The sequence below is a fragment of the Capra hircus genome, chromosome 7 (assembly GCF_001704415.2).
Source record: "Capra hircus breed San Clemente chromosome 7, ASM170441v1, whole genome shotgun sequence".
In the NCBI taxonomy this organism is placed as follows: Eukaryota; Metazoa; Chordata; class Mammalia; order Artiodactyla; family Bovidae; genus Capra; species Capra hircus.
Window position 1 is genome coordinate 107,164,974 of NC_030814.1, and position 13,216 is coordinate 107,178,189.

Below are 13,216 nucleotides of genomic sequence, written 5' to 3' on the forward strand. Positions count from 1 at the left end.
GCAGAAAGCAAAGAGGAACTAAAGAGCCTCTTGATGAAAGTGAAAGAGGAGAGTGAAAAAGTTGGCTTAAAACTCAACATGCAGAAAACTAAGATCATGGCATCTGGTCCCACCACGTCATTGCAAATAGATGGAGAAGCAATGGAAACAGTGAGAGACTTTATTTTGTTGGGCTCCAAAATCACTGCAGATGGTGACTGCAGCCGTGAAATTAAAAGATGCTTGCTCCTTGGAAGAGAATTTATGATCAACCTAGACAGCATATTAAAAAGCAGAGACATTACTTTGCCAAAAAAGGTCTGTCTAGTTAAAGCTATGGTTTTTCCAGTAGTCATGTATGGCTGTGAGAGCTGGACTATAAAGAAAGCTGAGCACCGAAGAATTGATGCTTTTGAACTATGACACTGGAGAAGACTCTTGAGAGTCCCTTGGATTGCAAGGAGCTCCAACTAGACCATCCTAAAGGAAATCAGTCCTGAATATTCATTGGAAGGACTGATGCTGAAGCTGAAACTCCAATACTTTGGCCATCTGATGCAAAGAACTGACTCACTTGAAAAGACTCTGATATTGGAAAAGATTGAAGGCGGGAGAAGGGGATGACAGAGGATGAGATGGTTGGATGGCATCACCAACTCAATGGACATGATTTTGAGCAAGCTCAGGGAGTTGGTGATGGACAGGGAAGCCTGGTGTGCTGCAGTCCATGGCGTCGCAGAGTCGGACAGGATTGAGCAAGTGAACTGAAAAAATTGGGGGGGGGGGGCGGTGTGTGTGTCTGCGCGCGCGCACGCTCTTGCTAAGTTGCTTCAGATCTGTCCAACTCTGTGCAATGGAGTGTAGCCTGCCAGGCTAATCTGTCTATGGGATTCTGCAGGCAAGGATACTGAAGTGAGTTGCCAGGCCTTCCTCCAGCCGATCTTCTGGACCCAGGGATGAAACCAGGCCTCTTAGTCTCGTGCACTGGCAGTCTGGTTCTCTACTGCTGTCATGACCTGGGAAGCCAATGGTAGTTGCTACATTTACCAAATACAGTTTTTTTCACCCTACCATTCAGCCTTTGGGTATCCAAACAAATGGACGACAGAAACCAGGACACATAAAGGTCTAAAAAAACCCACAGACCATTTCAATTTTCTGAGGTTCTCAGCATATTCAAAACTGAAAATATGCTAAAAGTGAGTTACAAAACTTGCGGTGTGTTTGAAATCTTTCCATTGCACCATCTTTTTCTCTCAATATTGTCAGTGTGTCTCTGTGCCCTTTCTGTATAATTTTACTGAGGAAAACATCACAAACTGAAAATTGAAATAAACCTGCAGCGTAGCACTGTGGACTGTATTTGAGCTTGGGTAACAAGGTGGCCTCGGGCTGCTGGGCCTAGAGCAATGACACTGCAGGAACCGCGGCGCCTGCTTACGCAGCGCAGTGCAGTCGACTTTAGGCCGGACCGAGGGAGCCGTTAGCGCTGGGCACTCGCTGCATCGGGGGCAAGGCCCTTCCCGATGGTTCACCAGACTTCCCATCCCTTCTTGCCAGCTGACATCTGACCCCCAAAGAAGGGAACGGAATGCCAGACTCCGAGGCCCGGGTCTAGGCACAGAAGGTGTGGGAACCACAGAGCCAGAGCGAGATGCAACTCTTGGAAGCGCGCCCACTAAGGAACCAGCGCACCCGCGCGCGGGAACTCCTGAAGGGCTGGTCCCGCCACAGGGCGCGCGCGCCCGGGAGTATTCCTTTCCGCCCCAGCCCGCCCCCTTCCGTACCGCCCAACCAACGGCCACTTCCTGCCTCACTCCCAGCCAATCCCCACGCTCCACGAAGAATAGCCCTAGGGGGCGTAAGGGAAAGTCCTCAGAGCGATGGTCGCATTGACCAATTGAATTCAGAAGCTGGCGCGGGGGCGCTGGCCTTGGCGCTAGCTGTAGCTACTCAGGAGCGAGGGGCGGGCTCAGGGCCGGGCTTCGTGCTCTGGGGCTAGCTCGCGCGGCGGCAGCGGGAGTCAAGGCCTCTTGGTTCTGCGGCACGTGACGGTCGTGCTGCTTCAGCTGCTGCGCTGCCTCAGCGGCTGTATTCTCTGCGGCGCGGGGCCGGTTGTGCGGGTGGGAGCAGGCGAGGGCGCCACCGGCCGTCCCGCTGAGGCTCGAGGTGAGATGGGAGGCCTGCCTGTGTTCGGGCCTGCGAGGAGTCTTGGGGGCCTGGATACGCGGCGCCGCGACCGGGGGCCTGGAGAGCCGGGCGTGGCCGGGGCCGTGGGGTCCGGCTGGGTTTCGAAAGCTCAGGCCCAGTCTGGCGCTCCGGCCGTGTGGTGTGAGGCCGGGACCTGGGCCGCTTGAGTTAGGGAGCCAGGCCCAGGCCGCGCCACCGGGGTCGGGAGGCGTGGCAGGTGCCTTAGAACCTCTTTTGACCTCTGAGAAAGCTAACTTCTCCTTCTGGCTTTGCTTCTAGGGCTTTCTTAAGCCTATTGCTGGCTACCTGTGAAGCTGGGAAGTGGCCTGGAGTAACTGGGTAAAGGTCTGGAATAGGATCGGGCCTAGTCGATGTCCCTTGTAGTGGGGAAGAGTTGATAGTGGGCAGAGAGAGAATATTTAGCATTAGAAGTTCAGTATTTGAAAATTAAAATCACAGAGTGAAGAGTGGAGTATGGAGAATGTGCTAGAACACGCAGTGGCTGGAAAACTTAAGCCCTGACATTTAATTATCTCTCTTCATGGATGAAGAGTAAGTAATCTGGTTTGTAAATTCACAAAGACTGGCAGGAAAGCACCCGAAAGCTCTCTGGGCAAGTCATTTTATAGTGGAGGAAACTTGAGGCCCAGAGCTCTGAAATGATTGGCTCAAGGTCATGGGCTTAATTTTATGATCACGTTGGAGTTTTAGTTGAGGCAGTTTTGATGGTTAAGGCTAAGGCCCTGGTTCAAGTCGTTAATCTGTCGTTTGTTGCTATATGAACTTAGGCAGTTTACTTCTCTGTACCCCACTTCTCTCCAAATAATGGATATAAAATCTGATGGTGGTGGTGTTAGAACTAAAGTGAAGTGAAGTGAAGTCACTCAGTCGTGTCCGACTCTTTGCGACCCGGTGGACTGTAGCCTGCTCAGGCTCCTCTGTTCATGGGATTCTCCAGGCAAGAATACTGGAGTGGGTTGCCATTTCCTTCTCCAGGGGATCTTCCCAACCCAGGGATTGAACCTGAGTCTCCTGCATTGCAGGCAGACGCTTTATCCTCTGAGCCACTAAACTGTGTATAAAAAAGGACAGGAGAGACTTTGACTACTTGATAGATGATTTAAATAAATTAAGGCCTGAATGATGTTGGTCCCCTACATCAACATCCTCCTTTTTGAGTTGGTTAAGTTCTGGTACCTGAAGTCACCTTCATGGATACAGGAGGAAGAAACTGGACTTAGTGGATTAACTGCTGGGTATGACACAAGTGAATGCTGGCTGGAGGAAGTTAAACTGAGCTGAATATTAAAAGCCTGGGGGGACAAAGGTGAGCCACAGTTAGGTTTCTTTACCTCTGAGTTAGGAAATGGAACATTTTGCTTAATTTTTTAAATAAGAATTAGTGGGCGGGAGGATTTGTTTTGTTTCAGGTTTTTTTTTAAGGGAGGAACTGTATTGATCTTTAAAATCATTCTGCATGTCAGTCTTTTAACAGCCATGTTTAAGTGCCATGAATAGAATCACTGCGGAGTTGTCCATTTGCTGCGGTGAGAGCAGAGGTGGAGAATTGTGTGGGAGTTCTCCCATGCACCAGCGCAAGCAAAGGAGTCAGGGAACTGGATTATGAGATGGCCAGAATGAACGGTGTATTGGAGTAAATGTGCGGCGCAGCAAACGCATTTCCTGACCTGTCTGATAATGAGTGTCAGTAACTCCCTACCTGACTATCTTAACTCAGCAGTTTGAACTAGCACATTATCTTCCAAGGACCTTGAGGGGTAAACGTTTTGACAGAAGTTGTTGCTGCAGTTTTGGCAATCATGCTCTTGCATCCTTTCAGTTACAGAGTTCACTTTGCCCTGAGAGATAGCTTAAGGGGATGAAGTGAGAGTTGGTAGGCACAAATGCAGGCTGGAGCCTGAATTCCAGGCCCAGCGAGGTAGTAGCATAATGAACAACATTAGTTTCCATATCTTTAAAATGCAGTGCCCAGGATACCTTGCCATTAGGGATCTTTTAGGAGAGACAAATAAGATGGTGAACAGGAAACTGCTTTGAATGGAGTAATGAACTAGGCAAGTAGAAGAATTGGCAGCTCATAACAACTCCTAGGAAATAATAACAGTGCCTGCACATAGTTAAAACCTGTACAGCTTACTGTAGAACTTTGTCAGAAAAGTGCAGGCTGAATGTTTTAACTATAACATGATTTTTAAATTAAGCTTAACTGTGAAAATTATTTGGAGAATTTAATTTTTTTAAGTAACTTAGACTCTTCAGTAATGTTTTGGGAATCCACGTTTTAAATCCACTTAGTTTATACAAAAAAGGAAAGTGCTGTGGGAAGATACATTTTAATGTTCCTGTCAATCAAAAGCAAAATTCAGAACTGAACTAGGCAGTGTACATCTCTTTTTTTAGTGGATGAGCATTTACAGTAAGGACCCCTTTGAATTCTATGTACTTCCCTCCCACTATTAAGTGCTTTGATGTTTTGACTAGATGTAATCCAGAGGAATGAAAAGCAGTAGTAGAATGGTTATCTGTGACTGGAATCAAATTCCTTTCAAGTGGTTCCTTTTCAGTCTAAGACTTCAAGCTTCTTTTTTTTTTTTTCCAAGTTTCTTATCGCTGTTAAAACTCAGCGTTTTAGGACCATCAAAGCTTAAATGGTGTCGCTGGGCAATATCTAGTAATAGGAAAATCACTGATAATGTTGCACATTACTGTAAGTCTGGTACTAATATGAACACATTGCATGCATTTTGTTTATATAGCTATCCCAAGACGTACACAGTGTAAACGTATCCCAGTGTAAATGGCTCAGACGGTAAAGCGTCTGCCTGCAATGCAGGAGACCCAAGTTCGATCCCTGGGTTGGGAAGACCCCCTGGAGAAGGAAATGGCAACCCACTCCAGTACTCTTGCCCGGAAAATTCCATGGACTGAGGAGCCTGGTAGGCTACAGTCCATGGGGTCGCAAAGAGTTGAACATGGCTGAGCGACTTTACTCTCACTTTAAAAAGTACACAGTGTTGTTATTTTAGATGAAGAAACTGAGGCCCTGAAGTTAGCAATTCACCCAATATGCAAAGTTATTAAGTAGAAGATTAGGGATTGTGACTTCTGAGTTGCTGCTCATTGTTGTGTAGGAACTAAGTTGTGTCTGACTCTTGTGACATTGTGGACTGTAGCCCGCCAGGCTCCTCTGTCCTTGGGATTTACCAGGCAAGAATACTAGAGTGGGTTGCCATGCCCTCTTCCAGGAAATCTTCCCAACCCAGCGATCAAACCGGCATCTCCTGCTTCGCCAGTGGATTCTTTACCACTGGGCCACATGAGAAGCCCAGTCCTGCTCATTAACCGTGCTTTTAACTGTGACCTTGGACAGTTTAGCTTTAGTTTCCTCATGTGGCACATGGGATGATAGAACCTCCTGGGGATCTTATGAAGATTAAATTAGACAGTCTAAAGGTGTCTAAAATCAGTGAGACGTAACATTTTAAAAGGGTAGATAAATGGGTAGCCTGCATAAAGGAAAGACTGCTTCATTTTTTAATTACATTCAGCCTTTGAAAAAAATCACTTTGTAGAATTCCCTGTGGCCAGTGGTTAGGACTTGGATATTCCATTGCAGGGGGCACGAGTTCAGTCCCTGGTTGGGCAACTAACATCCAGCAAGCTGTGCAGCCAAAAGAAAAAAAAAATCACTTTTTTAAAAAAAAGTAACCAATTCTGCCAGCTAGGTCACTTCTGTTGTTTTTTCTGATTTCTCATGGATTAAAGGAATTAGAGGTGGCATTTCCTAATTACTTTTAAGAGATAAAATTCCAAAAAGAAAAGCTTTAGAACTGAATGATTTCACTAGTGAATTCTACCAGATACTTAGGGAAGAATTAATACCAATCCTTCACAAACTTTTCTAAAAAATAGAAGAAAGGAAAACACTTCTAACTCGTCCTTTAAGGCCAATGTTACCATGATATCAAAATGAAAGACTTCACAAGAAAACCATAGAACAGTGTCCCTTAAGCAAATAAATAAAAAGTCCTCAAAATGCTAGTAAATGGGATCCAGCAACATATAAAAAAGAATTAAACACCACAGCCAAGTGGGATCTAACCCAAAAATGGAAGGTTGGTTTACCATACAATAAAGAGTGTAATATATTGCATTAATAGAGGACAGAAAACCTACATGATGGTATCAGTTTGATAAAGTGCAACACCCTTTCAAGGCAGAAGCACTTAACAAACTAGGAATGTAAGGGACCTTCGTTGGCCCTGTAAAGAGATATTCCTTTTGTGGGATTTGTTCCTTTCTAATTTCTCATGGATTAAAGGAATTAGAAGTGAAATTTCCTAACTGCTTAAAAAAAATTATTTATTTGGCTGCCCTGGGTCTTGGTTGCTTATATCCAGTTGCCCGACCATCTGGGGCCACCTGCATTGGGAGCACAGAGTCTTAGCCATTGAACCACCAGGGAAGTCCCCCTAACTACTTTAAAGAAACAGAATCTTGAAAGGCCCAGAACCAAATGGATTCACTGGTGAATTCTATCAAATACTTAGGGAAGAATTAACACTAATCCCTCACAAACTCGTCCAAAAATAGAAGAGAGGAGAATAGTTTCCAACACATTCTATGAGGCCAGTATTAGCCTGATACCAAAACTAGACAAAGACTTTACAAGAAAGCCGTAGGTCAATATCTTTATGAAAATAGATGCAAAATAGACTATCTTGAAAATATTAAAGTTTAATTTAAAAGTAATTTGAGACCTCATTTGTTTTAAAAATCTTTCTTTTTGAATGGCCCCTTAGGGAGCATAAAGATACTGCCCATGAGAGGTGACAAATTTAATATTTCTTTAGTGTTTGCCAGTTCCTAAAATTGCTCTAAATCAGTTTTTGATTTGTTGAAATTCAATGCAGAATGTGTATGTTTCTAATAGAATATTTTGTGTTCAGTTGAAGTCTCATGTATATTTTCAGTATAGTAAAATAATAGTACTCTTTAGAATGTGTCCTGAGAACAGAGTTACCATTAACCAAAAATAAACTTAAATTTGGAGGAATTCATGAAATTGGTAGCAGAGCAGAAAATAAGAAAATCACAGATAAACAGGGATATTTCCCTGTCCAAATGCTACAGTTGTATATACACCATTGCAAGGAAGAGTTAAAGAAAAAAAATCATAGAATAGAATGAGAAGAAAGCTAGTTCTTCTTGTTACATAAAATCATTCAGCTTTGTTGAAATATGTAGGAGGTGTAGGCCGTCTGGGAATTGAAGATGTGGTTGTACTAATTGTGTATCAGAATAACAAACTATTTGTGTACTTACGAAGTACTGGACTCTGATAGACTGTATTATCTTGTTGTATTTTCACGGCAAGCCTTTGAGCTAGTAGTACTACTAGCTACATTTATAAAATAGGGAAGAAAGACTCCTGTAAGTTCAATAAGCTAACCAAGGCCACAAAGAGGGTCAAGAAAGTCTTGAACCCAGATTTCTCTTGACGTGGCAGTTCACACCATCACATACACTGTACTGCCTTTTGCATGAGGCCTTAATTTTCTGAATCGACAGTTTTAAAATAGAATATTTCCATTTCTAGAATTCAAGGTAAATTCACTCTTAAAAGTTGAAAAGTGAACTGAAATACTAAGAGTGAATAGATTTAGGTCTCTTGAAGAATCCTGACTGTGAGATTTTGAGAACTGTGCTTTTTGCTCTGTCCTTGGAAAACTGAGACGCAAGTTGGAAATATTTGTATTATTTATAAATGTATATTACATGTATATTTATATAATAATATTCTTTATCATGTATATTATTTATAAATGTATATATATGTGTATACATATAAATGTATATGCATGTATTTTCTTGACTTTGTGTACATTTGTCCATGTGATCCCAGTGGTAGAGATTCTCTGCCTTGGATATAGGCTGATTATTTGATTATTAAAAGCAAAACAGTTATTAACTGGAAGGAAGGGGGCAAGATGTTCAGATTTCTAATCCAACTCACACTTCTGGGTCTTTGTCTGTACTTCTGTGCTTTGAAAGACTGGGTCGATTTAAAGCTGGTTTCTATACAACTTTGATCAAGTCTAACGAACCAGGCATACTGATCCAGTAATACATTTTTTAAGAGAAGCTTTCAGGTTTGAAATAATTACAGATCTGCAAACGTTCCAAAATAGTACAGAGAGATCTCTTGTACCCAATACCCAGCTTCCCCAAATAACAATATCTATAGTAAAATATCAGAACTAGGAAAAAATTGCATTGGTACAATCTGTAGACCATATTTGGATTTCTCCAGGTTTTACCTGCCCTTGGGTGTACATAGTTACGTACAATTTTATCATGACACTAGTTGATACTTAAAATTACTGCTTTTGGTGTTTTTTATAGACAAAATATTCAGGCTGGAGTCTTAAGTAGTGCTAACAGATCTCTGCGTGTTTTTTCCTAGTTAGATAAAAGGTTATGAGTTTATGTTATCCACCTCCAACCCCCCTGAAACTTGATTCGTAGGACTAATGGTACAGAATATTCATGAACTCTGAAAACATGGGCAAATACATTTTATGTTTCCAGACTTTAAGGACACCCTTTATTGATCCTGAAGGTCAGAGTTTTTTAATATTTGATAACTAGTTGGTCCTCATGGAATAAAACACTATTAGCAAACATTCATTTAGTGTTTAATATGTGCCAAGTTTGCTGATGGGCATTAGACCCAGTTTCTCCTTTAACCCTTTGTAATACAGAATTCTCACACTTCAGTCTTGAACTGCCAAGAAACAGTCTTGAGCCCTGCCACCCAGTATTTATTGAAAGTCCATTTGAGGGAATTCCCTGGCAGTCTCACGGGTAGGCATTTTCACTGTTGGGGCCTGGGTTTGATCCCTGATGTCTCAAGCTATGTGGCATGGCCAAAGGGCGGGGGGGATATCTAGCTGAAAAATATTTAATGAGTATTTGAAGGAAGTGCAGTCTGTTCACTTCTCTGAAACCTAGAAATTTTATTTCCAGATCAAGTTCTGGATCAACAGAAATCAGAACTTGGCCTATATAGTCTTGGCCCTCATATTGTTGGTTTTATTGACTTCACTTTTGCTGTAGTTAAGGGATACCGTACGATAAAGCCACACAAAACTATATTTACGTACAACTTAAGGGTATTTTTAAGAAAAGTTCACTTTGGTAGACTCATAAATGTTAAAAGATTTTCTTGCTTGTGGTTTTGATTTTTAATTGCTACTCTCCTGGAAGTCTGTAAGTAGTTTGCAATTTGGCCAAGACAGGAATTTAAATGGGCCTGCTGTGAGACAGTTTGTGGCACTAAGTAGTTTAGTCATGAATTAGACATCCACCTAGCATTTGCACCCAAGCTCAAAAGGGCACTGCGGTAGAGTTTAAGGTAATAGCCTTGTGGTGATTAAGAAAAAAAATAAAATAAAAATGGCTCTTAGAGGAAAATCAGGAAATGAAGTACTCCAAGAAAATGATGGCTTTCAAGCAGAAAGTATGAGAGAAACTGCTCTAATGGCATTCAGGAATATGAGAAATCTTGCACTGGAAGAGGTAATGTAGCTTAGTGAGCATGAACTGTGAAGAGGCTTAGAAAATGTTAATGTTTCTTTACTGCTGGAAAGTGTTAATTTGGTTTAAAGGCACATAATTTCTTCACTTTTATTCAACATTTTAGATCTAGGAGTCATTGGCTCTGGGACTTTGGGGAAGTTGGGAGTGGCGGAAACGTACTATATATTTTTTGAAAGCATTATTGCTTTGTTGTTGAGCTTCTTGTTACATATTTCCTGTTAATAATCTTAAAAATAGTGACAACTGAGAAATACGCTGTCTGCTTTGTTGTTTAATTGCTAAGTCGTGTCCCACTCTTTGCGACCCCATGGACTGTGGCCCGCCTGGCTTCTCTGTCCTTGGGATTTCCTAGTCAAGGATACTGGGAGTGGGTTGCCGTTTCCTTCTCCAGGTTGGGATTTTCCCGACCTAGGGATTGAACTCATGTCTCCTGCATTGCAGGCAGATTCTTTACCACTGAGCTACCTGGGAAACCCTTACACTCTCTGCTTGGGAGTTTCTAAGTGTTAAGACACATGAAGAGTTCTGTTTATTTATTTTCCCAAAGTAATTAAGTAATTAAGCTGCAGTGGGTCTTTGTAGTGGCAGAGGTAAAGGATCCAGGTCTCTAACCAGGGATCAGACCCTGCTCCCCTGTGTTGGGAGCATGAACTCTCAGCCACTGGACCACCAGAGAAGTCCTTGAAGAGTTTTAAAGGCAGAAAAAAGCTGCTTCTTAGATGTCTTCTTGGACATTAATGTATGTGAAAAATCATTTTGTTTCTAAGGCAAAAGTGGTATAAAATTATCAGGTGAAGTATTGGGAGACAGCAGACGTGGCCTCTGCTCCCCATTGTGACAACAACTGTTTTTGGCAAGTCAGTCTGTTGTACCTCAGTTTCTTCTCTGAAAAGAGATTTAGACTAGATTCCAATGGTATATATTTCAGCCCTGAAATTTTTTTTTGGAGGGATAGGAGATAAATATGCATAATAGTGGAACATCTGGAGAAGGCAATGGCAACCCACGCCAGTACTATTGCCTGGAAAATCCCATGGATGGAGGAGCCTGGTGGGCTGCAGTCCATAAGGTCGCGAAGAGTCGGAAACTGAGCTACTTCACTTTCACTTTTCACTTTCACTCATTGGAGAAGGAAATGGCAACCCACTCCAGTGTTCTCGTCTGTAGAATCCCAGGGACGGGGAAGCCTGGTGGGCTGCCGTCTATGGGGTCGCACAGAGTCCGATGCGACTGAAGCGACTTAGCAGCAGCAGCAGCGGAACATCCCTTTTTTAAAAAATGAATTTTTTACAGAATCGTTTTAAATCTATAGAATCATTTCTACCATGATTAACAACATTAGTATAGTACATGTATTATAATTAATGAATAGATAATGGTCATTACCGAAGTCCATATTTAATTCAGATTTCCTTTGTTTTCACTTGCTGCTCATGTTCCATGGTACCGTATTACATTTAGTCATCTTGTCTCCTTAAACTCCTCTTGGCTGTGACAGTTTTTTAGATTTTCTTTGTTTTTGATGTTCTTGACATTTGAGGGCTACTGGTCAGGACAGCAGTCCCTCTGTTGGGATTTCGTTGATGTTTTTCTCATGATTAGAGGGAATATGGATTTTGGGGAAGAAGACCACAGAGGTTAAAGTACTGTTTTTTTTCTTTTCTTTTTTTTAAAATATAAATTTATTTATTTTAATTGGAGGCTAATTACTTTACAATATTGTATTGGTTTTGCATGAATCTGCCACAGGTGTACACGTGTTCCCCATCCTGAACCCCCCTCCCACCTCCCTCCCCGTACCATCCCTCTGGGTCATCCCAGTGCACCAGCCCGGGGCCTCCTGTATCCTGCATGGAACCTGGACTGGCAGTTCGTTTCTTACATGATATTATACATGTTTCAATGCCATTCTCCCAAATCATCCCACCTGCTCCCTTTCCCACAGAGTCCAAAAGACTGTTCTATACATCTGTGTCTCTTTTGCTGTCTCGCATACAGGGTTATTGTTGCCATCTTTCTAAATTCCATGTATATGCGTTAGTATACTGTATTGGTGTTTTTCTTTCTGGCTTACTTCCCTCTGTATAATAGGCTCCAGTTTCATCCACCTCATTAGAAAGTGAAAGTGAAGTCGCTCAGTCGTGTCCGACTCTTTGCGACCCCATGGACTGTAGCTTATCAGGCTCCTCTGTCCATGGGATTTTCCAGGCAATAGTACTGGAGTGGATTGCCATTTCCTTCTCCAGCGGATCTTCTTCAAATGTATTCTTTTTAATGGCTCAGTAATACTCCATTGTGTATATGTACCACAGCTTTCTTATCCATTTGAAAAATACGGAACACTTCACGAATTTGCGTGTCATCCTTGCGCAGGAGCCATGTTAATCTTCTCTGTATGTTCCAGTCTTACTAGCGTGCTGCCGAAGCGAGCGCTGAAGTTCTGTTTTCACCCCATCGTATCAAGGGCGCATGCTGTCAGCACGACACCACTTTCGGTCTTCACCTTGAGCACCTGGCTGAAGTAGTGTTTGCTGGGTTTCTCCACTGTAAATCCCAGCTTTTCCCCTTCGCACAGGAAGGAGAGCACTGCAGCCCGCTTGTAAGGGTAGGGCGTTCTGTCTCCCCTCCTTGACAGTGGACTGTCTGCATCTGTTACTTGGAACATTTCTGCCTGGGAAGTTTGCCTCTTTTGTTTGCTTAGTCTCATTTATTCATTTGTTCGGTGATGTAATGTGTAGATTCATGGGCATTTATTTTGTGCTTTAGAATGTAATCTAGTATGGCTTATTTATTGCTCGTATTGTTCCAGCTCTGGCCATTGCTCGCTCTTTTGTTCCTTTGATGTAGCCCCCCATCGTTGTGGGTGTTTTTGTTTTGAACACTTCGTCACTTTCTGGCGGTACAAGATGTTCCAGGCTTGTCTTATATGTTTGCTGCCTTAATCCTAGAATCAGCCAAGGAACCCTGTTTCCTTTTTATTGGAGATGATATTGGAAACCAAAATCCTTGATACTAGGGTATTTATTGTATTGCTACTAAGGTGTAGTAGTTTCTTGTATGCCCTCTTAACTGATAGAGCAAGAAAATATATGTGTGTATACTAACTGGTTTATATGCACATATCTATAAATATTTCGTATGTAATCCTCTGTATATTAAGATAAACAGTAGTTCATACTGTGGTCTCTTAACTCTTGCCCATTACCATGTGGATTATCTTAGTCTCTTTGTCTTGCTTGTCCGTAAAATTTCCACGCTCAGCATTGAAAGTGGCCCCTGCCATACACCATCCATTTACTTAATTTTCCTGATATATGTGTATAGCAGTATGCAGATGGTTACCCTGGATGCTCATGCGAGTCACTTCAGCTTGAGCAGTACTTTTGCATAGTCTGGTTTTGCAGACTTCGCTGATTGCCAGAGC

The 13,216-nt window shown here is 42.4% G+C and overlaps 1 protein-coding gene across 2 annotated transcripts in view; it reads left to right on the top strand.

Annotated features, from left to right (window-relative positions):
• The window catches only part of CANX (calnexin), a 31,436-nt gene continuing 20,180 nt past the window's right edge, over nucleotides 1,961-13,216 (top strand). Inside the window, exon 1 of one of the 2 annotated variants that reach the window (XM_018051601.1) lies at nucleotides 1,961-2,148. The gene's annotated coding sequence lies outside the window, so the exon portion shown is untranslated. Of the gene's footprint in view, nucleotides 2,149-2,492; nucleotides 2,509-13,216 lie in introns of those variants that run through there. The other variant, XM_005682038.2, reaches the window with a different exon arrangement.